This window comes from Balearica regulorum, chromosome 2 (genome assembly GCF_011004875.1).
Source record: "Balearica regulorum gibbericeps isolate bBalReg1 chromosome 2, bBalReg1.pri, whole genome shotgun sequence".
Classification (NCBI taxonomy): Eukaryota; Metazoa; Chordata; class Aves; order Gruiformes; family Gruidae; genus Balearica; species Balearica regulorum.
Window position 1 is genome coordinate 2,872,741 of NC_046185.1, and position 23,356 is coordinate 2,896,096.

General features: G+C 45.7%; 1 protein-coding gene across 8 annotated transcripts in view; it reads left to right on the top strand.

Moving 5' to 3' along the window:
• The first annotated feature begins 474 nt into the window (after positions 1–474).
• TSNARE1 (t-SNARE domain containing 1) overlaps positions 475–23,356 on the top strand; it is a 500,132-nt gene continuing 477,250 nt past the window's right edge. For 3 of the 8 annotated variants that reach the window (XM_075743200.1, XM_075743198.1, XM_075743204.1), the window contains exons 1-2: positions 487–568; positions 18,376–18,467. The gene's annotated coding sequence lies outside the window, so the exon portion shown is untranslated. Of the gene's footprint in view, positions 569–12,123; positions 12,260–18,375; positions 18,468–23,356 lie in introns of all 8 variants that reach the window. The other 5 variants (XM_075743201.1, XM_075743199.1, XM_075743202.1 and 2 more) reach the window with 3 other exon arrangements.

Genomic DNA, 23,356 nt, shown 5'->3' on the forward strand with positions numbered 1-23,356 from the left:
GGACAGGGGACTCCTCAGGAAGGGGAAGAGCAGCAGAGAGCCCATGGCGCGACAGGAGGCTGAGGGGGTGACAGGCGAGCCTCAGGGAAGGGAAGGCCACCCTGGGGAGCGCGGCTGCAGGGGGAAGGTGGGACCCGGCGAGCCTAAGCGCGTCTGGTGGGTCTTCAACAGGGGCGGGAAGGGAGGAGGAGGGTGGGAGACAGACCGTGGGGCAGAGCGGAACTGAGGGACAAGGGGAAGGGGAACGGCTCCGGCGGGACCCGCAGCCAGCAGCGCCCTGAGGCGAGCGGCGCTGAGGGACGGTGGGCGGGACCGCGGGGGTGTCCGTCACGCTGGGGTCGTCCCCTCCGAGGATTGGTCACCGGGGAAAGGGGGCGGAGCGTCGCCTCGCGGTGCACGCTGGGAGTTGCAGTCCGGGGCGGCGGCACCTGCGGGCTCGGGACTCCAGCGGGCGGGGGCGGGGTGAGGGGGAGGCGAACACGTGGTCAGGGCGGGACCGCCTCGGTCACGTGATGTTTGGGTGCCGGCGGCACGGCGCAGCCTCGCGGCGACGGGCGCGCGGCGGCAGGTGAGGGGCGCGCGCGGCAGCGGCGGCGCGTGTCGGACCTTCCCCGCCCCCCCTCCCCCCCTCCAGGGCGTGACCCGGGTGTGACCCGGCGTGGGGGGGCGGGGGGTGACGTAGGGACCTGCTGGCCTCGAGCAGGGGACAGCTGGGAACAGGGCTGGCTCTGCACGGGGGGGGTGCGTGTGTGTGCGTGCGTGCGTGTGTGTGTGTGTGTGTGTGTGTGCAACGTGGGCACAGGGCCGGCCTGGCACGGGGGGGGGTGTGTGTGCAACATGAGAATGGTGCTGGCCTTGCACATGGGGTGTGTGTGCGACATGGGGATGGGGCTGGTCTTGCACAGCAGTGTGTGTGCAACATGGGCACGGTGCTGGCCTTGCACATGGGGTGTGTGTGCAACGTGGGCACAGGGCCGGCCTGGCACAGAGTATGTGTGTGTGCAACATGATAATGGTGCTGGTCTTGCACAGGGGTGTGTGTGCAACATGGGCATGGTGCTGGCCTTGCACACGGTGTGTGTGCAACATGGGCACGGTGCTGGCCTTGCACAGCGGGGTGTGTGCAACATGGGCACGGTGCTGGCCTTGCACACGGTGTGTGTGCAACATGGGGACGGGGCTGGTCTTGCACATGGGGTGTGTGTGCAACATGGGCACAGGGCCAGCTTGGCACAGGGTATGTGTGTGTGCAACATGAGAATGGTGCTGGCCTTGCACAGGGGTGTGTGTGTGCGCAGCATGGGCATAGGGCTGGTCTTGCACAGGGGTGTGTGCAACATGGGCACCGTGCTGGCCTTGCACGTGGGGTGTGTGTGCAACATGGGGACGGTGCTGGTCTTGCACAGTGGGGTGTGTGCAACATGGGCACAGGGCCGGCCTGGCATGGGGAGGGGGTGTGTGTGTGTGTGCGCAACATGGGCACAGGGCCGGCCTGGCACGGGGCGGGGGTGTGCGTGTGTGTGTGTGCAACATGGGCACAGGGCTGGCCTGGCACGGCGGTACGTGTGCGTGCAACATGAGAATGGTACTGGCCTTGCACAGGGGGGTGTGTGTGTGCAACATGCGGACAGGGCCGGCCTGGCACGGGGGTGTGTGTGCAACATGAGAGTGGTGCTGGCCTTGCACAGGGGGGTGTGCGTGTGCAACACGGGCACAGGGCTGGTCTTGCACAGGGGTGTGTGTGCAACATGGGGATGGTGCTGGCCTTGCACGTGGGGTGTGTGTGCAACATGGGGATGGGGCTGGCCTTGCACGTGGGGTGTGTGTGCAACATGGGGATGGGGCTGGCCTTGCACGTGGGGTGTGTGTGCAACGTGGGCACGGGGCTGTTTTTGCACTGTGTGTGCAGCCTGGGGACAGGGCTGGCCTTACATGGGGTGTGTGTGTTGGTGAGGGACATGTCTTGTGCACAGAGGTTTATGTTTGCAGCTGGGGAGCGGCGCTGGCCTTGCACAGGGGTGTGAACGTGCAAACTAAGGACGACGGCTGCCCTTGTGCGGGGTTTGCACGGTATAGGGCCTGTGGTTGTGCGCGTGCGAGCAGTTTGGGGACAGCGCTGGCCTCGCCCAGGGGCGTGAGCGAGGAGGCACACGCGTGCCAAGGGTGCTGTGCTCTCCCACGGTCCACACTTGTGTCCCGCGTGACCGGGGGCGGGTGGGAGGTCCCCGTGCCCGTCCCGTGCCTGCTTGACACAACGAAACGTGGATTGTCAACCTCCGGTGCGACGGCATCGTTGGGAACTGCGCCGTGCCCCGCGTCGGAGTTAAACAACGGGGTTTTGACCCGGATTTAACCTCCCGTAGGGTATAACGGTACTTAACCGCATGAAGTTCAGCAAGGCCAAGTGCAAGGTCCTGCACGTGGGTCGGTGCGATCCCAAGCACAACTACAGGCTGGGTGAGGAATGGATTGAGAGCAGCCCTGAGGTGAAGGACTTGGGGGTATTGATTGATGAGAAGCTCAACAGGAGCCGGCAGTGTGCGCTTGCAGCCCAGAAAGCCAACCGTGTCCTGGGCTGCATCAAAAGAATCATGACCAGCAGGTCGAGGGAGGGGATCCTGCCCCTCTACTCTGCTCTCGTGAGACCCCACCTGCAGTACTGCGTCCAGCTCTGGAGGCCCCGGTACAGGAGAGACATGGAGCTGTTGGAGCGAGTCCGGAGGAGGCCACGAAGCTGATCGGAGGGCTGGAGCACCTCTGCTATGAGGACAGGCTGAGAGAGTTGGGGTTGTTCAGCCTGGAGAAGAGAAGGCTCTGGGGAGATCTAATTGCGACCTTCCAGTACCTGAAGGGGCCTACAGGAAAGATGGTGAGGGACTGTTTATCAGGGAGTGTAGTGACAGGACAAGGGGTGATGGGTTTAAGCTGAAGGAGGGTCGATTTAGATTAGGTGTTAGAAAGAAATTCTTCCCTGTGAGGGCGGTGAGGCACTGGAACAGGTTGCCCAGAGAAGCTGTGAATGCCCCCTCCTTGGAAGTGTTCAAGGCCAGGTTGGATGGGGCTTTGGGCAACGTGGTCTAGTGGAGGGTGTCCCTGCTCATGGCAGGGGGGTTTGGAACTAGACGATCTTTGAGGTCTCTTCCAACCCAAACCATTCTGTGATTCTATGATTATTTTCATGGTATTTATTTATTATTTTTTTCCTTCCAGGCTAATTCAGGAAGCTTTAGCCGTAAATGAGGTAGTGAGCTGGACCTGCAAGCGCAAGGAGACTATAAACATAAAAAGCAGCACGTTCTGTGGCAGTCCTTGGCTGGCTGTAGAAACTTTTTTGGTTGCTTTTTGTACTTCAGAACGTTTGTGGTTCGAAGCTTTTCATAAAAGCTCACCGCGTGACACAATTAACCTGCGGCATCTGGCGCCGGAGTGGATTTTGCTGGGGAAATCTTGCCTTTCTGCCGAACCTCTCGCTGTCTTTGCGCACGTATCAAAAAATCCCCAGAGGGTTTGGAAACCTAAAAAAGGGAGTTTTCATTCTTCCGACTACACACTGCAAAACCTCTGCTTGGTTGCTTTTGAAGTATTCCGTGACGTTTGCGGCTCGAGATGCATCCTCGTGTCTGGGAGCGCCGCGTAAACAAGCGGCTGTTTGCAACCCCAGGGGTAAGGCGAGTGCGGGGCAGTGGCCTGAAGTTTTGCTCTTTGTGCTTCGTCCTGCTAAATTCTAAGTTTTTACTAGCCGTGTGGTGCGTGGACTGGGAAAGTTGGACTAAACTACGAGTTGGTTTGGTTTGTTTTTTTTTTTTTTTTTTTTCCCCTTCATGCAGTAGCAATACGGTTCACATTTTATCCGACCTTTACCCCTTTTCCAGGCTGGTATTTCCCTTTGCGATGGGGGCTGTGAATACGCAGTGCCCCATCCTGCCCCATCTCTGTATCGCCTCGGTCCAGGCATCGATGCAGATGGTTCAGGTCTTTTACATCGCCGATGACTCGGGCCAGGTGCGGTCTGACCCCTCGATGCCTTCCTGCTCTGTCATCTCCTCCACCTATGATGTCCCTTTCCATCTCATCTCACCTCCAGGGCTTTTTCTGGGGTGCTAATGCTGTACTGATTCCCTCTCTCCAGCTGTCAGCCAAGCACCAAATAACCCCTGTTGCTCTCTCCGAAGCCCCCCACCTTGCTGATTTGCTCGTGTATATTAAATATGTAATTAAAACTCAGCCACAACCGCTGCTGATGGAGCTTTGATGGACATCGGAGAGGCTGAGCAGTGCAACCACGCGTTCTGCTGCGATCCTGGCTCCGCAGTTACATCTCCATCTCCGTCGCCTCCTCCCATCGTGTCTAAAACGAGACTGGGCTTTCGGATACAATGTCCCCCTCCTAGAGGGGTATTGGCAATTGCTTGGTTTGGAGGGATTTTTGCGGTATAAAGTTGCGCTGCCGTGATTTTCCTGGCATCCAGGGTTGCCTCCTGTGCAATGATTGCAAGTTATTTAGTTGAGGTTGGCTGCGGCGACCGGTAGAACAGCGATTTTAAGGTTTTTTGGTTGTTTTTTTTTTTTTTCTCCCATCCTCTCTTGTGCAAGAAGCCTTATTCCTTTTCTCACAACGCGCTTGTTTTCTATTTTTTTAAAATTTATTTTGTTGTAAACCTGTCGTAATTTGCTCCTTACCATGCAACTCTGGTGTGACTGGGTCTCCTTCCCAGCAAGATGCCTGTTCTGGGGCTGGAGATCCTCTGCTGAGGGTGGAGGAGAAATAATACTTACGTGTCTTGATAAATTTACACATCAATATTACAGCACTTAAAATCTAATTTTAAAAAAAAAAAAGAAGTAGGCAAGCTGAAAATGAATGAGTCTGTGTTTCCCCTTGCTTATAAATATATATCAAATGGTATTTTGAATTACTGATTCTTCTGGGAATTCAGGCATATTTAAATAGCAAGTGTGAAAGGGTAAATAATATCAAGATAAAAATAATACTTTTGATTCCCTGCCTGTGCCGTAAACACATTCTGCTAGATGAAAATGGAAAGAACATATAAAAAAAAAAAATCTAATTTATTTTTCTCGTCTTTGTTATCTTCCTTCCTACACTTCAGCTAGTTTGGGCAGCGGGGCGGGTAGGTGGCTCCTGCTTGGCTTTTTATGGACCTTCTGAGGGTTCCTGGGGCTGCAGGGGACCGTGTAAATCCGTGACACCCGTGACCCGAGGGTTTTGCGGGAGCTGGAGGAGCCTCTGCCCATGATTGATGTAGGGTTGGAGTCATCGCCATCAGCTGCTCGTGCCGGAAGGGACTTGTGTGTCCGGGTCTGATCCCCGTGAGACCTGACGGATGGATGGAGGACTGAGACCTTCCACCCAGGACGTGGTTGGTGGTGTCTTCCAGACCGTAGGAGCGGATGCATTTGCCTACGGCATGATCCGTTTGGGCAGTTTTGATGGTTGGACTTGATGATCCTAGAGGTCTTTTCCAACCTTAAAGATTCTGTGATTCTAAATGTCATCTAGATATCTAAGCACGAGCTTAACTCGTGTAAAATGAAGCGTGCCTACGTGCCGGCGCTTGCTGGGGAAATATTGCAAAACTTGTCCTCCAGCAGTATCGCCAACCCTTCAAATTGCATTTTTTTTTTTTTTTTTTAATTTTATTTTGAGCGTACTTTTTGACACGTGCAAATAAAATCTGGCCACAAACTTGTGTTGGCGTTGCCAGCAGCGGCGTTAAGCGTTGCAGGGATGAAGGGAAGCTCGTTCCCAATCGTTTGACGTTGAGTGCCCAGAGAGCTACGTATAAAATTCGTGCCGTCGCCTTACTGCGAAGGAGCTGGAAGCGTGTGTCCTTTTACTGTCAGAAAGGTTATTTGTGGTTTTTAATAATGCACTGTGTTTCCAAAGGAATATGGTCAAGATAAGAATCTTACTCTTTTTTTTTTTTTTTTCCTGCTTGCCTTGCAAACGATGCTATGTAAGATTAAAATAATGCAAAAGAGTTAAATTAATCTGATTTAACACTTGCAGGGAGGTTTCTATTTAAAACTCTTTTTCTTCATAGTGTCACTAGTCAGGAAATTCAGTAGGCAGGTGCCATCTCTTTGTTGCAGTGCCTGGGCTCGTCTCTGCTTTTCAGTGTTTCTGATGATGGAAAAAATAGCATTTAACTAAAAAAAAAAAAAAAAAAGAAAAAGGGGCAGGATGTGTGGTTTGTTTTTTTTTTTTTTCCCTCCCCATGTCCATTTTGCTTGCAGCGCCATTAGAAAGCAAAGATTGCATTGGGGATCAGTTGCTTTTTTGAATATATTCTGAAGATAAGTATAAAAAAAAAAAAGAGAAGAAATAGTGTATCCAGGTGTTTTTTAATGCTTTTTTGTCGGGATGCAGAGCTGTGGGGAAAAGCTTTCCCAAGGGCAGTTGAGGTGCGTTGGCTACTCATCTGCTGGGATGCTGCAACTAAAATCTGCAAAACGTTTTCCAGCTTCTCCTTGAATGAAGTCGAACTTGGCTGCAATGCCTATACTTACTTTTGTAAATTTGCTTTTTTTTTTTTTTTTTTTTTTGTTCGTTTGGTTTTTTAAGTAAATGCTCGTGTTGGGTCAGGCTGCGATTTCTTTGCTATCTTTGTAATCTCTTCCCTAAATAAAATCAGAAAATAACTGTGAAATGGTTTATGCTTTTCATTGCGTAGCGTTCTTGTTCCGCTATCACCCCCGTTGCAAAGCCACACGTTGCAAAAACTTTTTTTTTTTTTTTTGAGGTTATCGGGGACTTTATTGTCCTCCTTCCCCTGGTGCATACATTTATTATGATTGTAGTCTTGAATAACTTGACCATGTATTTCCACCCCCCCCCCCCAATAGGACTCCTCCATCATGTGGTGTATGGAGTAAAGGAGTGCAGGAGACAGCCGTGCTGTAGGATTTTATTCCAACCCTCTTGTGCTGTAGATTGCCGCAGTCCTTATTTCTGTAAAATAAAACATTTTCTTCCTCCGTGAAGGACTTGGATCATGCTCCTTGCTGAAACTTGTTGCTTTTTTCCCAGCGTACAATGAATCTTCTTGTGATGCTTCTGCGTGGAGGAGGGAGGTGCCTCTTTCATTTTTCTGTAGGGGGAAAATTTGGAGGTGTTGTGACCCAAATTTTTGGATTAACCCACTTCTTTGCTGCGTGAGAAACCAGAAGCTCGAATATGATATGAGGGGAACCCCCAAACTTGCTGTTTATGGCAGCTTTGTAAAAAAAGTCTCCTATGAGCAGATTGCTCCGGAGCTCTGTGGTGGAGGCATATACAGCCGTGAACACGGTTTTTCTTTATTTTTCTTTTTTCCCCTGAAATTCTCTTATTTATTTACCAGTGTGCGATGTCTCATGACTGTGACCGCAGTCCTCATGCAATGGTGCTCACTGTCCAGCTTGCGTGCTCCAATTTTGGGGTGTCTTGGGAGAGAAAAATCCTCTTTTTCTCTCAATATTTCATCAGATTTGTGAGTTGTGCAATGGTGGGAAAGTCCAGTCTGTGCTCTGCAAAGGCAGAGTTTTTCATGCAAAAAATTCCGCTTCTCATTAAAATTCCCCCTTTGAATTTAGTCTTTGGTTAGATAACCAGTATTGGAATTTTTAATGTGAATGGTTTGTTTGGAAAAACACATCGGCAGCTAAAAAAAAAAAAAAGGGCTTTTTATCAGAAGGAGCAAAACAGCGGTTGCAACTAACTGTAGATAATTGCAATTATGTTTGAGCTAAATTATTAGCAAATGCTTTGCAGCGTCCCATGTCCCGGCCTGGAGATGTTCGTTATGCTCCAAGTTCTTCTCATTTTGGAGAGGGGAGGAAAAAAACGCTGCCGCGCATCTGTTTTGCGATGGGGAAGGTCGACGAGGCTGCAGGAACTGTGCTGACGCGCTGGGTAACACCTTGTCTAATATAACGCATACATGACATATTTTCTTCGTTTGCTATTTATTGCGATTTCATCCGCCTGGAAACAGGAGCTACAGACGGCGATCCCTTGAGTTTGCATAATTTTGTCATTGCTTCTGTCGAAGCATCCCTTTTCCAACATGCTGGCTTGATTTTTTTTTTTTTTTTTGTTAATTTTTTGAAGGGGGATAACGCAGATTATTTGCTTACAGTGCTGGTTGTTCAACATCCCGCCGGTGATTGAAAGTCCCTCTTTGTCCCTTCTATTTGCCGTGGAGACTTTATTAATGAGAAAACAAACTTTTTTTTTTTTTTTTTTTTGGTAATGATAACTGCTGCAATGACTTGAAGTGAACTCCAATGAACTGCATTTTCTATTCCCAGCTAATTAAAAAAAAAATAAAAAAAATTAAAAATCCTGTGGCTGTGTGAGAGTAGGTGCTGAGCATTAAGGCGTAGAGCGATCTAGATAATTTTTTACCATCTTCCACGTAGCTGCATCCTTCTGTTGGGAGCTGCGGATCTTGAGCTTTTCCTTCTTGTAAAGCGAAGCAAGAGCTAAACCTTAATGCAGCTTTCCCCTTTTATTTTTCTTTCCTCCACAGAAGAATTGATTTATGATCCCTTGTGACGCTATTAACTTTCTAGACTTATAAGAACCTCCTAATTTCTAAACTACCTGATTTATACAACTTTAAACATACTGCTAAATAGCTTGAGATGCGATTTATCTTTCCCAAATGTTTTGATGTCTTCTGTCGTCTGCTTGATGTATCCCCAGCCCCTTTCTTACCTGAGTACCTGTTGCTGGTACCCTAATGTCAGTCCCATCAAACATTCTGCCGCAGGTAGTGACCAGGAGCAGATGCTCAGTGAAAAAGTATGAGAAATTAAACTTAGAAACATATATTTGTTATTAAATAACAATTAATTTCCACAATACATATATATTTATAATTCATATATATTTAATAATAGTGCATGTGGGTGTGTTTGGTTTATTCTCTGTTTTTGGGTTTGGGTTTTTTTGCTTTTGTTTTAAAAAAATTAAAATTTCCGTCTTTTCTCTGCTGAAGCCGCTATGGACAGAGCAGCGGGGTCGGTGCGGGCAGGATCAGGCCACGATGAATGAGCATAGCTGTGATCAGGGACGCGTGCCCAGCCTGCTGATGCTCACCATCATCTTACATACCATCTTGTACAGGTTGTCAAGCTATCCAGATTTGTAGCAATGGTGAAAAATCAAGTTATTTTACTAGGACTACATTTACTAATGATAAATAAGGCCAAAAAAAAAAAAAAACCCCTAAAAAGATGGTGCTTAAAATTGTGTTGAGGCCAGCGCGTGTTCGATGTCTCAGTGTTAAGGACCTTCAGCTTCTATTAACTCCAAGTGCCCAAAGATGGAAGTAGGTGGCAAAATGTGGGCGTCGAAGCTCCAGAAATGCTGTCCTAAGCTTTTTGACGCCTCTATTTTAGAGAACAACTGCGTGCTTTCCAAAGCCCTCTTAGGTATTGATCATGCACCGTGGGGAGGTTTCGTAGGTATGGGTGGTTTTTTCTAAAAGTGTAATGGATTGCTCTCCTAGCCAAGTGCCAAAACTGGTCCCTTGGAGATGCGTCTTACTGCAATTTTACAGTAAAACAGGATGCTGCGACTGACTCGCTTTTGGATTTGAAAAAGCAGATTGACAGTCTTGCTACAGATATTTTCCTGATTATCATTTTTAGAGCTTCGAGCAGATGGGTTTCTTCTCCTTTGCCCCAAACATAGGGTAATGGAAAAGATTTCAGTTCTGTTCTTTTGGTTGGTTGGGTTTTTTTTTTTCCTTCATGGAAATACCTGCAGTTTAATTGTAAAGATTCTTTGTGTGTGGAAACCAAGGTCTGCTTTTTTTTTTTTTTTTTTGCTTTTTTTTGTTTTTCTTTGCACATTATTCATGTGCAACATTACCTTTGTTTCTTTTTGTATATAGAGGTGTCATATGGGCTCTCAGGTCTACAGGCTTGTTCTTCTCTCTTCATCCAGTTCCTTTCCTAATGCATTGTGTTTGTCATCCTTTTTTAAATTAATTAGAATTTATTATAATCCCATACTTGGAAATGGGGCTGAGACTATCAGTCCTGTTTGTGAGGCTTCGAGCACAGAATATAAAGAGTGGGCAGAAAACAGCCTGGAGGTCCTCCTGACCCTGACGTTCTGCCTCCCTGCACCTCCTGGCTTTGACCATCCCTCTTCCTTTGGCCCCTGGTAAAACCAGAAGGAGCTTTTTCAGTTTCCTCGGTGGTTGCTTTGTGGGCTTGAGATGCTGCTACCTTCTTCAGCCCCGTTGGGGTGCCACGTCGCCTTGCAGGGAGGGTTCAGCTTTTGCTGGTTTTCTCTGCCGGCAGTAAGGAGAGGGAGATTCTAAAGCTTTGCTCTTTGCAAGCAAATTGCTTTTCAAAATTTGTGGCCCTTCTTGGGTTGGGATGATGATTACCTCCTTGGAAGCAGGTGGTGGCCTTCAGGATAAGGCGATTAGTGGTCTTCAGCAATCTTCTACACACAGGTGGAGCCCCTTGGCTGCTTCCTTCTACAAGATCTTTGGTGAAGGAAGACTTGTGATCCTGATGTCCTTCTTGCTCCTCTCCCGTTGCCCAGAGAGGCAGGAAGTCGTTGTGGTCAGTTAAGGGCTGCATAGACGTCATCTCCATGGATGTCATCTCCGTGGATGTCATCTCAAAGCCTACCAGCCCTGTGATAAAGCCCTTGTAGTTGAATTAGGCAATGCTTTCTGGTGGTTCAACGTGCTCCATTTCCTGCCTTCCTGGACAGACCAAGGCTGGTTATTGTGCCTGGCTGGCTGCAGACCACTCGGCAAAGTTGCTTTCCGAAGCAAACGAAGGTGACCTTGCGCTTACTGATTTCGTAGCCGGGCTCCAATGCCGGCTCCCTGCATTGCATCTCATAAATAACTCTGGGGTTTTTTTTGTTTCATTTCCTGAACCTGTTTACACCTTGCCAAAAAATAATTACAACCTCTGAGACCGTGGTTTGCTGGGTGAGGGGGAGGAGGGAGCAGAAAAAACTGCAATCCGTGTTTTTTCATGTGCTTCCATCAACACGGTGCTGCCAGTGGGACCAGGATCTCCCTTCTGGGGCATGAATCAGGCTGTGCTCGCGTTCGCCTGGGATCGCTCGTATTCTGTGCGTGAGGTTTCTTTCCCTTCCTCTGTTCAGCATCATCTTAAATTCATGTCCTGGGCGATGCCTTCCTCGCCTGCTTTATTACCTCTTAATGTGTTTTCCCAAGTACGTCTCGCGCTCGGATAAACCTCTCCTCCTTTCCTTGGCTGCAAAACTGGCTTTTTCTGCGGTCTTTCTCCTCCAGCTGCTGTGTGCATCCTTCCTCCATCCATGCAGAGGTGCTTTTCTGCTTCTTGGCACGTTTTCTGAGTACTTGGGAGCATGTGCATCCTCCTCGAGAGATGGATGGATGCCGTCGCTCCCGGTTTTGCATCCGAGCCGGCATTACCTGTGGTCATGTGTAGAGCCGGTGGGGAAGGCAAGAATATTTTTAGCGTGCACTTCTGTGCGCCGCTCAGGGGGCCGCCTACAGTTGAGTATTAAAATAATAGCAGGGACATTGGGTAAGCTTTACAGCAAAATGTTGGTATGCAAATTACCATCTTAAGAGCAAACCTCAAAGCGATTTTTTTTTTTTTTTTTTTTTTTGGCAATGCACGCAAGGCTCCGGAGCGGTGTGTTTTGAATAAAGATTACAGCAAGGGATTTCGCCCAGAGGGCACGCTCGTCTCATTTATTCTGAAGCTTAGCAGAGCTGGTAATTCAGTGTTGGAAGCCAACAGGGTGAAACGTATACACCTTTAAAAAGGTATTAGATTAGCATTGGCAAAACAAAATGTAACGTCACCTCTGTAACTTGAATTTCCAGGGTTGCAGAAGCAATAAATCGGGTTGCATTTAATTTGCAAGTGATTCCTGGGCACCGTCCAGGGAAGAGGTGGCTCTGATGGCTGCAGAGCTGGTTTGGGAGGTTTGGAGGCATTATCTGGTAATAAATCAGCTTGTGTCAGCCGACTCTGTGCTGCTTTGACTTTTAAAGTTGGTGATAGGCAGCTTGACTGGTTGAAACCTTTCAAGAAGAAATGGCATAAAATATGAATCACGCTTTTTTTTTGTTGTTGTTTTAGTTTCCTGGTTACTGAGTTCATGGTGGCACTGCTGGGAAAGAAACAGCAATAAATGAGGAGAACCAAAGCAGTGGTTTCTTGGTTCTTGCTTTGCAACTATCCAAGCTGGTCCTGTGTCCATCAGTACAAGTCAGAGGTACCATTTCTCCTTTCCGCCCCCAAGCTCAGTTGCATTCAACAGCTACAGCTGGGCAGCTATGTGGTTTTTGAGGTAGGTAAAGCAGTAAGGACAAGGAGCACTGAGGGAGATCAGGAGGAACGATTACATGCCATGGGACCACTGGCCAAAAGTTTCCCTATTTGATATTTGAGCACTGAAAGCAGATGGCAGTTTCAACTTCTTGGCAGTATCTTCTGCAATGGCATATCTTCTTTTCTTACCCACTCTTGCCTAATATTCCTGTTTTATCATCGATCCTACTTTTGAACCTTATGTGACTTGTGGTGTCTCTTTGTCTCATTATTAAATGATGTATTTAAGATGTTCTTGATGACTTGAACACTAGCAAGAGTTCAGGTCCTTCCCTTCTCTCACACATCCCCCATAACTAGATTATAACCATAGTTATCAAGCAGTTACTATGTACTAGTGATGTTTAATTCAATAGATGTTTCCTGGACGGAGTTAACCAAATGTTTTTTTGCCTGTGGACCATTACAATATCCCTGGACGTTGGGTAGGAAGGCTGGAAGACTGCATCTGCAATACTTTTATCCCTTGCATGTGGTTTCTCAGGGACTTAAATAACTTGTGCTGAGGTGTGTGTTGGACTTGTACACCTCATCAAATCATCATGGGCCGTGGTTGGATTTGAGTGAAGCCAATGTGCCTGATGGAACGGTGGGAGAATGTGTCCTGGAGCTTGGTTTTCCTCATTGTATGTTACACTGACATTAGCTTTTTAGAAGTCTTGGTTGACTTCTTACAAAGTCATTGAAATTTTTGGTTGAAATTGAAGAATCTGTTCCCGATTCTGCCAAGTTTTGGATAATGAATTTTTAGATACTGTTAGTGAGTAAGAGGTAACTTACCGTGTGAGTGCTACTGTGCTTGTTCGGGGTATAACTGCTGAATGAATAAATTTCATACAGGTTTGGTTTAATTACTTGCAGATTGAGAGTTTTAAGAGAGTTCGGTAGACTTGCCCCAATGAGGTGATCAGTTAGAAAATGGATTGGAATTCTTCCATTTATTCCACTTCTTGAGGAGCAAGTGCTGTAGTTCTTCAAGAAATCTAATTTGTAGGCGTTTTCATTATTCTCATATTGCAAAGCCTGGACATTGTTGGGGGGAAAAAAGTTTGTATCACAATAAATATGTTGCTCTAGGGTTGGAAACTGGCAGTAACTGAGGCAACTTGTGAGTTTTGGGTTTTGTTCGGATGTAGCATGGAAGAACCAGGCGTCTGAGACTTTGTGGGAATGCATTCTCCCGACTTTGGCACAAGTATGTGTTGATCAACTCTTAGTTCATTTGTGTCCTTTAATTATATGTTCCAACACCATAAGACTTCTAAATATCAAATTTTGAGAGTGTTCTCTGCCAAAACTGCCTGGTTTAAGTGCAGATCCTGTTGGCAGGCATCTCAGGAGCTGTTGACTTCCCTCTTTCATAACCCTATCCTTTCTTGCCTAGTTTTTCCCTCCTTCAAAGTCAAACAGATTTGATAAAATAGTAGAGCTCTCTAAAACATTGAAAGAAAGTACATAGGAACTCAGAAGGTGGTGGTCTCTAAAGTGCTCTCATGAGCGTGTAGCCCTCCGAAGATCACCCTGTCCTGCTAAGCATCTCAACACTGCTGAGCAAATACAAGAAAAACATCTCCCTAGCATGGTTCAGGCATGTCTTGAATCTTCTTTGTGCTGGCCCTTTGCTGCATCCTGCATCTCTGTGGCATTAAACACAAGCTGCTGGTTACGTCCTCCAGCGCCCTTCTTGTGCTGCCTTGAATCTCATTGAGATGTTGACTCTTCCCTCCAAGGCCATGAATCTCTGTTCCTGACTTTGAAATGCTCCAAGTCTCTGTCACTCCATTCTTCTCCCTTCTTGATGACATCACCCATGGACATTTATAGGGATGCTCTTAATTTTCTCCACACTTTGGTTTTTTTGGTGGTATATCTTCAGGGAACCTCACAGCCGACTGTCATGGCAGTGTTTCTGTGTCTCCAGATTGTCTCTGCATTTTCTGATGTTTCCAATCCAATCTAGATTTGACTCTTTCTGCGTTCAATCTCCCATTTTAAAGTCTTTAACGCAGGAACTGTCTCCTTACTCTGTGTTTATACATCATTTAATGTGGTGCAGATGTGATTCCGAATTGATGCTGTTGATGATACCTTTCAAATAGTTTGTTATTGCAGTTAACAATCTTGGGAATGCTGTCTTTTATGTGTGCGTGTGTATAAATCTACACAAATGAATAAATATAAATCTATATATAGGCCAGGGACAGAAGTTGAGACACTGTAGCATGGTAGGATTCAACAATATCACAAATAATAAAAAATATATATCTTTTCTGTCCCTACCTTGGCTCCTTTGGTAGTTATGATATCAGCTGCTTTGTGTGGGGAACCTGAAATGGTGAACTCTGATCTCGCCAGGTAAGAAGCGTTTTTGTGAAGCTCTGCATTTAGACTAATTCTGTCTTCCGTACAATGTGCTGAGGATTTGTGATCCTCAGCAGGCATTTGACAGATCTTAACTAGTTATGCTGTGTCTTGTCAATCAAAATTAAACGCCTACCTCGCTCCTGCCTACTTTCTCTCTCTTCCAGCTTTTTTATTTAGGTTGGTCATTAAAATTGCTTATAACCATAGAAACGAGGAAAACCCGCCCCTTACGTTCCAGATCTTTAGCGTGATATTCCTCTACTGACATCATGTGAGTTATATATATGATGACTTAGAAAAAAAAATAAAATCAAAAAAACCTTGCAGGTAGGGAGAGTTGTCATTAATTCCTCCCTATAACGGGGTTGTTCCTGTGGTTGCCAACCAAAGATCATGTCCCTCTTGCATTCCTTGATGGTGTCCAGTATGAGGAGAGATTCTGCTGCGGAGAAACCGCCTGACAAGATAGACTTGGAGAAGAAAACAGCTAGATACGTGGGATGGGAAGGGTGGGAGGATGAAATAAGGAGAAGAGGGGTCAGCAAGAAGTCTCATGCGTGATGTAGTGCGTATTGATAACTTTGTTATTGGTTTTCATCCTCCTGGGGCTGCCTGCACCATTGGGGGCTCAGAGATGGGCATAATATTGATACTTCTGTAAAACTGGGCCACCAGGTTTCTGTGCTGAAGGACCTAAATCCCCACCTGGCAGGATGGGATGGCTTAGCTTGTCCTGAACAATTAAAACGTTTACTGATTTTTTTTTTTTTTTTTTTTTTTTTTTTTGCTTGTAGAGGCGGTTTAAAAAAAGCTTGATCCAGGCTACATGAAGGTGACAGAAACTCTTAGGAGCCATGAGCATCCTGAGATTTCAGTGCTGGACTCTGTGTGCTGGACAGACAATGCTGTTTTCATTTGGAGCTGGATTATTCCATGTGAGATTGCTAGAGACAAGATTTCAGACTCCCCCCCCCGCGAATATTAGGGTGTTGGTTGTTTTTTTTTTTTATAAATGGAGGGAATAATCGATCAGATGAAAATAGTTAACTGCAGCTGCCAGCACTGGTCTCTCTAACGTATTCAGTTTTGCTCTTTTTGTGAATTATGGGAACTTGGTAGCAGATGGAAGGTGGTCAGGGAGTGACTTTCCTGGGTACGTGATGGTAGGGCTGCTTGCTTGCGCTTTGCTGGGACCTCTGAACGCGCTGAGATGTGCTGTGCGTTAGAGAAGGGGAAAGTGCAGTCCCGGCACTAGAGCAGCTTGGTGTGTATTTTAGCTGTACACCAAAGTTACCTCTGCTGATACAGTTTTCTAATAGAGTTAAAAAACCCCACCAAAATAAACCTACAAAACCCAGAAAAAAAAGACTCCAAGACTGCGGAATGTTGATACATAGACTTTCTGTTTCATTGCCAGCGTGTAGATCTGAACCAGTAGACAGTGATATCAATGCCTCCTTAGTGTGTTACAGGAGAAATGGGGTTTGTAGAAGGAATCGTAGAATCACAGAATGGTTTGGGTTGGAAGGCACCTCAAAGATCATCTAGTTCCAGCCCCCTGCCATGGGCAGGGACACCCTCCACTAGACCAGGTTGCCCAAAGGCCCATCCACCCTGGCCTTGAACACTTCCAGGGATGGGGCATCCACAGCTCCTCTGGGCAACCTGTTCCAGTGCCTCACCACCCTCCCAGGGAAGAATTTCTTTCTAACGTCTAATCTAAATCGACCCTCCTTCAGCTTAAACCCATTACTCCTCGTCCTATCACTCCATGCTCTTGTGAACAGTCCCTCACCATCTTTTCTGTAGGCCCCTTCAGGTACTGGAAGGCCACAATTAGATCTCCAGGCTGAACAATCCCAACTCTCTCAGCCTGTCCTCATAGCAGAGGTGCTCCAGCCCTCTGATCAGCTTCGTGGCCTCCTCTGGACTCACTCCAACAGCTCCATGTCTCTCCTGTACCGGGGCCCCCAGAGCTGGACGCAGTACTGCAGGTGGGGTCTCACCAGAGCAGAGTAGAGGGGCAGGATCCCCTCCCTCAACCTGCTGGTCACGCTGCTTTTGATGCAGCCCAGGACACGGTTGGCTTTCTGGGCTGCAAGCGCACACTGCTGGCTCCTGTTGAGCTTCTCAACAATCAATACCCCCAAGTCCTTCACCTCAGGGCTGCTCTCAATCCATTCTCCGCCCAGCCTGTGGTTGTGGCGGAGTTTCATGTGTTGGAGCTTCTGCTGTTGGCTTTTGCTGGTGTTGAAATAGATTGTGCTCATCAAAGAAGAGCAAAGGGTAATTGTGTGGTTTCTCTGAGGGTATGAAAACTCAGGGCAGGAGGTCCTTCAGCATCCTTTGCTGCTCTCTCCAGTCCCATGTAATTTGACTTTCTCCACCATCCCATCACAAGGAGGGATAAGAAAGCTTTGATGATAAGATTGAGTCCTGCATGATGATGCTCCTCCTGCTTAAAACAAACCAACCAACCAAAATTTTCAGCAGTTTGATTAAAATACTTTCTTTGAGGAATAGTTACTGTAAAAAGAGCATAATACTTCTACATCCTTACCTTTACACAGTGTAAAAGTGCCTCTACCTGAGTGGCCTAAGCTGTTCCTTTTCTTGTTTTCATTTTACTTTTTGTTAAAGTATAATAAACTGCATTAAAAACTTGTTAAATTCCTTTTAAAGCATTAGTTTCCAAATTTGGGATGGAAAAATTCAGTTGTTAAAATGTGTGTGTGTGAAATAGGTTTATTACATTATTAACTAGAGTCTCCAGAGTTACCCGAGGTATCGGATCTTTACGGATGCTGTTCTAAAATACGCAGTTGTATATCTGTCTATATAGGTATGCTATCTCTGCCTGTTGCTCTATACGCAAACATATGCGCATCCACTCTTGCAGGGATAATCTTCCCAAAAGCAGTGATTTATTTTTTCCTATTTCTATGTATTTTTAGGTAAAAATCAATTATACTATAATGATTTTTCAGTCTTCTGCTAACTTTGCTTTATTAACAGATTGGCTTCTGTTACAAAAGAGTGAGTCCTCTGTGCAGCTTTGTGTTACACCACCCTGGTGAAGGTTTTGCTTTTCTGTGCTGAGACCTCTTCCAGCGCTGGCTCCACTTGGTTGTCCCAGTGGTGTGGTTCTAGCTCAGCAATCTCTTTAGTTGGACGGGCTTTCTTTTTGTAAGAAAAGTAGGAAAAATGCTGATGGATCCTGCTTAACTGGCTAAGACTGAATGTAAAATAGGAGATCGCTAAGCAGGGGAAAATGAGAGTCATGTGAAATCACAAATTGCAGAAAATGAAAATTACTTGCTGTATTTCACTGGGCATCCCCTAATGTATGCACCCTGAAATTAAAGGGAAGGAGTGTTGGGGTTTTTTTTATGTGTGTGTTACATTGTCAAGAGATACTGTGTAGGCCAAAAGCAAAGCTTGCCTAATATATATATTTTTCTTTAACAAATTCACAGGGTGTTGAAAATCCCAAAGGCAGTTGAATCTAAAGATACAGCTCAACCTCAGTCTTGGGAATGCCTGCACTTCAAACTGGGAGCAACAGAGCAGATAAACACCTGTATGAACTTTTCACTTCTGATTTTTATTTTTTTTTCCTCTTTTTCTTGAACAGAGACGATACTGCTGAGACGTGCCTTGGGTCCGTTGGGCTATTGCTTCCTAGTGCCGAACAAGTGGCTCCACAACACAAGGGAATAAAATTGTGGGTGAGATACTTTTTGCTGTTTTCTTTCTGCGATAATCCTTCCTGTTTCAGGTTCTTTAGTTTGGTTTGGTTTGGTTGTTTTTCTCCATATCCCTTGAACTCATTGGAGGTGATGCTGTATTTTGTTGACCCAGCCTCTGGAGTGGGTGTGCGGGTATGTTGCAGGCTCAATGCTTGCAGATGTTCACCTCTGGATGGCGTCTTCTGCTCTTGCGGTGGTTTCCTTGTTTTAACTGGTTGATATTGGGCAACCTCCATCCAAATGCTTCCCCTGACAGCTGATCTTGCCTGACTTGGCTGCTTCATTAAGCTCTGGGATGGTCCCTTCTCGCAGTGCGTTGACTTTGAGTCGGGTTTTCTGGCCAAAGCGAGTGTTAATGGGCGCTCTCTGTGAGGAACAGATGGTCAGTGAAGGTTTCATTTTTCAAGGCGTAACGGACTGTATTTGTAAAACCTTTAGAGTTTTTTATCAGCAGAAATAGTTTTCTTAAACTACATCTGTTTTTCCCACCTGGAATACCGTTACGATAATTTGTATCGTGGCTAGAACAGTTGTTTCATGTACTTCAGCTTAATAGTAGGAAATAAGTCTTTTCTTGGGTATTTTTGGTTTGTGTGTCTGTTCCTCTTCCATAGAATACTTCAGAAAGTATTCTAGAATTAGAAAAAAGGAATGGTTTTATGTATCTTTCTGAATCAGTTGGTTATCTTGCACTTAATTCTTATGCAAGAAATCATGATCTTTGAAACAAGTCCTTAAAAAAGATTTTATTTCTCTTCCTCCCTTTTCCATAGCATGGGTAGAACTGGCATGTTCCAGCCCCGTTTCGTACACAGAGCTAAACAGATTTGTAACATGCAGTAAATAGCATGCAGAAAGTATGCCTGTTAACATCCTGAGTAATCACCAACAACAGAGTAAATACGAGGTTAATGAGATTAAGAGGAAAGAGGAACGTGTTTGAGTGCTCCTCCCCGTGGCCCCGTAGCCAGTGGCAGCCCCATTTCTGTTGACGAGCCCAGCATGGCTATAGACGCAGGAGTGATTTTGCTGCTTTTCCCCATACAATGCTTAATGAGTTCCTACTGCTGGTATTTTTCTTTAGATACTGTATAGTATTATTAAAACCCACTCAGATTTTGAGCTTTTTTTTTTTTTAATAAATCTTTATTTTTATTCTTTTTCCCCCCTGTTTGTTTCTAGTGCTGGAGCTCAGTGGTAAGGAGTCTGATTAGCCCTTGTTTTCTGAAGCCTTCTCCTAGGTATACGGCACCTTCCTAGAAGTCTCCTCAGGGCCATCAGAGGAATTGGCCCAAGTCTTTTCTGGGAAACATGGTACCATCAGAATATCATACTCAGAAGTTCATTGAGATTTAACTTATTTTTTCTTTTATCCCAAGCTCCATGTTGACTTGATTTCATTTGTCCTTTGCCTTTCCCCTTCTAAGTGCTCTCCATCACATGCTCTCCATTAAGTCTTGCAGGGAGATAAAGACCTGTTTCCTGGCAAAAAACAGGACTTTTTTTCTCCTGTAGTATCTCTCAATTCCTCTCCCTTCTCCACGTTAGTGGGTTTTCTGGACATAGTGATCTCTGTCCATCTTCCTCTAGCATCTTCTGACAGTCATCAATGTTATCTCAATGTCACTACCACAGAATTGTTTATTCGAGTTTTCACCACCCAAAACTGCGTATGGGTGGTTGACTCAAAGCTCTAGGCACCAACTCCCCTTACTGGTCAGTTGACAAACTGCAACATATTTTTTTTCTGTTTTAAATGAAAATGCCTTACTGAGAAACCTATTTCGTTTACTCAAGATAAATCTTGTACTTCTCACCCTACCTTTTCTTTTTACGGTGGTTCTGATTAAACCATGAACCTTCTACTTAAACAATTCAGGTAGAGTACGGGCACTGCATACTGCCTAAATTAATTATTCCCCTCTTAACTTTTGTTTTTATTTAGAATCATAGAATCATAGAATGGTTTGGGTTGGAAGGGACCTTAAAGATCATCTAGTTCCAACCCCCCCGCCATGGGTAGGGACACCCTCCACTAGACCAGGTTGCCCAAAGCCTCATCATTTGTTGCAGGTTTTTTGTTGTTGGTGATGGTGTGTGTTGATTGATTGATTGTTTTTTTTTTCATATTGCAATTTATTTTCCTCCTGTTTCAATTGAGTAGGGCAGTGGTTTCTCTCTCCTATCAGCTCTTTTGCATTTGGGTGTGACGATGACTATTGTCCCCTATCACAGCTTTGCCTGGAGCTGAGATTTCCTTTCCAGACTGCATTGCTGGAAGTCAGCCCAATGTCTTGGCATGGGCTGGGCAAAGTAGAAGAGCGCTTGAGCGCTTCACGGATGCTGTGGGAAGGAGGAGATGTAATTCTACCAAATTGTTGTCCATCAACACAGCCTTGGAAAGGTCCTCTGGGTTCATCTTGACATGATGGTGTAATGGTTTGCTGCTCTCTGGAGAGCTAAGAGTCATGGAATAGTTTGTGTTGGAAGGGACCTTTAAAAGTCATCTAGTCCAGCCCTGCTGCAGTGAGCAGGGATGTCTTCAACTAGATCAGGTTGCTCAGAGCTCCATCCAGCCTGACCTTGAATGTTTCCATGGATGGGACATCTACCACCTCTCTGGGCAACCTGTGCCAGTGTCTCACCACCCTCCTTGTAAAAAATTTCATCCTTAGAAACTAAGATGAGTTTTTCATGGGAGCAGTTCTTCCCCTGCCTTGCAAAGCCATGATACAGGGCAGCCTGAGGGAGAAGAAAGTAGGTCTTGAGTTTGCTTGATGGGATGATCTCTCTCTTTTTCTCCAAGTCCTGTTATGGTTGGTAACTGGGAGACCAGTTGAACTTTGTGATGCTCCCAGTGCTGAGGCTTTTGACCATCAGTCACATTACTCGTTAGCGTGCAGAGAGCTCGTGCTGATGCCTCCAGATGTTGCAGTGTAGTTGGACAGAGAGATTGCTGATATATGCAGGGCAGCAAGACCTTCATAAGAGGAGGAAGGTGTTAAAATCAACGGCACAATTCCTTGTATTTGCAAATAGAAAAGTGATGGAAACAGCAAATGAGTGTATGCGAGTGCAAGGGAGGGACTTGCACGTATTGCTGTGTGAGGGCAGGGGAAACTATTCAGCTTGCTGCAGCATGTTACTAATATTTGTGTAGAAGTGCTTTAAATTTTGCCAGAGACGTAAGACTTGAGAAATCTACTTTGTTACCTCGTAAGTGGATGATTAAACCTTCCGCATTTTCTTCTTTTTCACTGTGGGAATCTTTTAAGTTGTTATGCTTGTTTTCTTTGGAGATCATATTAAAAGCAAAGAGTGGAATCATTATTTATTTCTTTATTTTTGGAAAGCGCCTCTCTTTGCTTTATGCAAAAGCACTTTAATTGATCTTTCAGATGGGTAAGGAGAGGACAGAGAAGAAAATGTTTAATGCAACATATAATTCTTTCTGGTTTTGCATCAAAATAAGAAGCCACTTTACTAAGATTTATGTATGTAAACACATTTTATGTGCACAGTGCAGCTATGTGGTAATCTACCTACTGCAGCAGGCTGATCCAAAGAAATACCTTGATCAATGGTATGAACCTGTTCAGGATAACTCCCAGTTTCTTGCCACCTTGATTATCATTGTTGTAATTTTTTACATTTGTGATTTTTTTTTTTTTAAATTTAATCTACTTGAAGATTAAAAATTAAAATGATGCGAGGCCATTTCTTGCTGTGCTCTACTGAAAGAGAACAACACCCCATTAAACCAAGAGTCTTTCCTATGCGTTTTTGCAGCACGAGGATGCTTCGGAGGCACGTGAGATCCCTCTGCCTTGTCTTTAATTCTCCCAGATACACAGTGCTGCATTACAGAGTTTATACAAGCCTGGCGATTGAACAGAAATTGCCTGAATTGCAAAGCATCGCTTCAGCGTCAGCACCTCCCTCCTGCTTATTTAAAGCAAAACAAGGCAGGGGATTTGATGCTGTTGTACACTTACCTTCAAGGTTTGAGGTCTCAGGTTCTTTAGTCTGCACATGCTGGCTGAGGTGGGAATATTAATGGGCTGGAATCACCTTGCTTTGGCTCCAATCATAGTCAAAGGTCAAATAAAATAGTGCGTATTGGGTCTTTTTCAGTGTTTGTGATTTGTTGTGGCTGACATGTGAGTGATGTACACGTGTTAATGCACACCTCCATGGTTTGCTCTTTCATTGCTAAAGATTTCTGGGGATATCTGGACATAGTCTGGAAGAGTCAGCTGAGACACTGTGTCCAAAGGGTCTCCCTAAAATAATGAGCTGTATTGTGCCATGGTGGACTGAAGCTGGAGTTTGATGGAAGTGTATGGCAGAATGCCATGGGGATGATGGAGAAGGGACTGAGCTTGAACACCACATCAGAAACTTCTTCCCTTCGTGTAGACAGAGTAGAGCTGCACATATATGTGTCCTGCTGTTGAAGGTCCAGCTGGTAATCACTGAGTTTGAGCATTGCTGTAGAATATAGGTTGGTTCCTGACTTGGATAACTTCAGATTTACTGGAGATTAAATGGAAGTGAGGAGAAGATGATCGGCATCAGATCCAATTGAGAGGCTGGAAGCAAAGCCCAGCTCACAGCAAGGAAGTTTCAGGACATTCGGTCCTGAGGAAGTCTGATGTCCTACACAAACAGATTTAGGAAATCCTCTGGAGCCTAGGAAGACTACAGAGATGTGGACTCTGGGGTTGTTGGCACCTTCCTGTGCTGGGGAGTTTGTCCATGCAACTGAGTTAAAATTCTTGGAAGAGATTTGACTTTTTAGAAGTTGTGTGAATGTCTAAAGTAAGCAAAACCCTTTGCTGAAATAGATGTTGATAGTTTGGAAATGT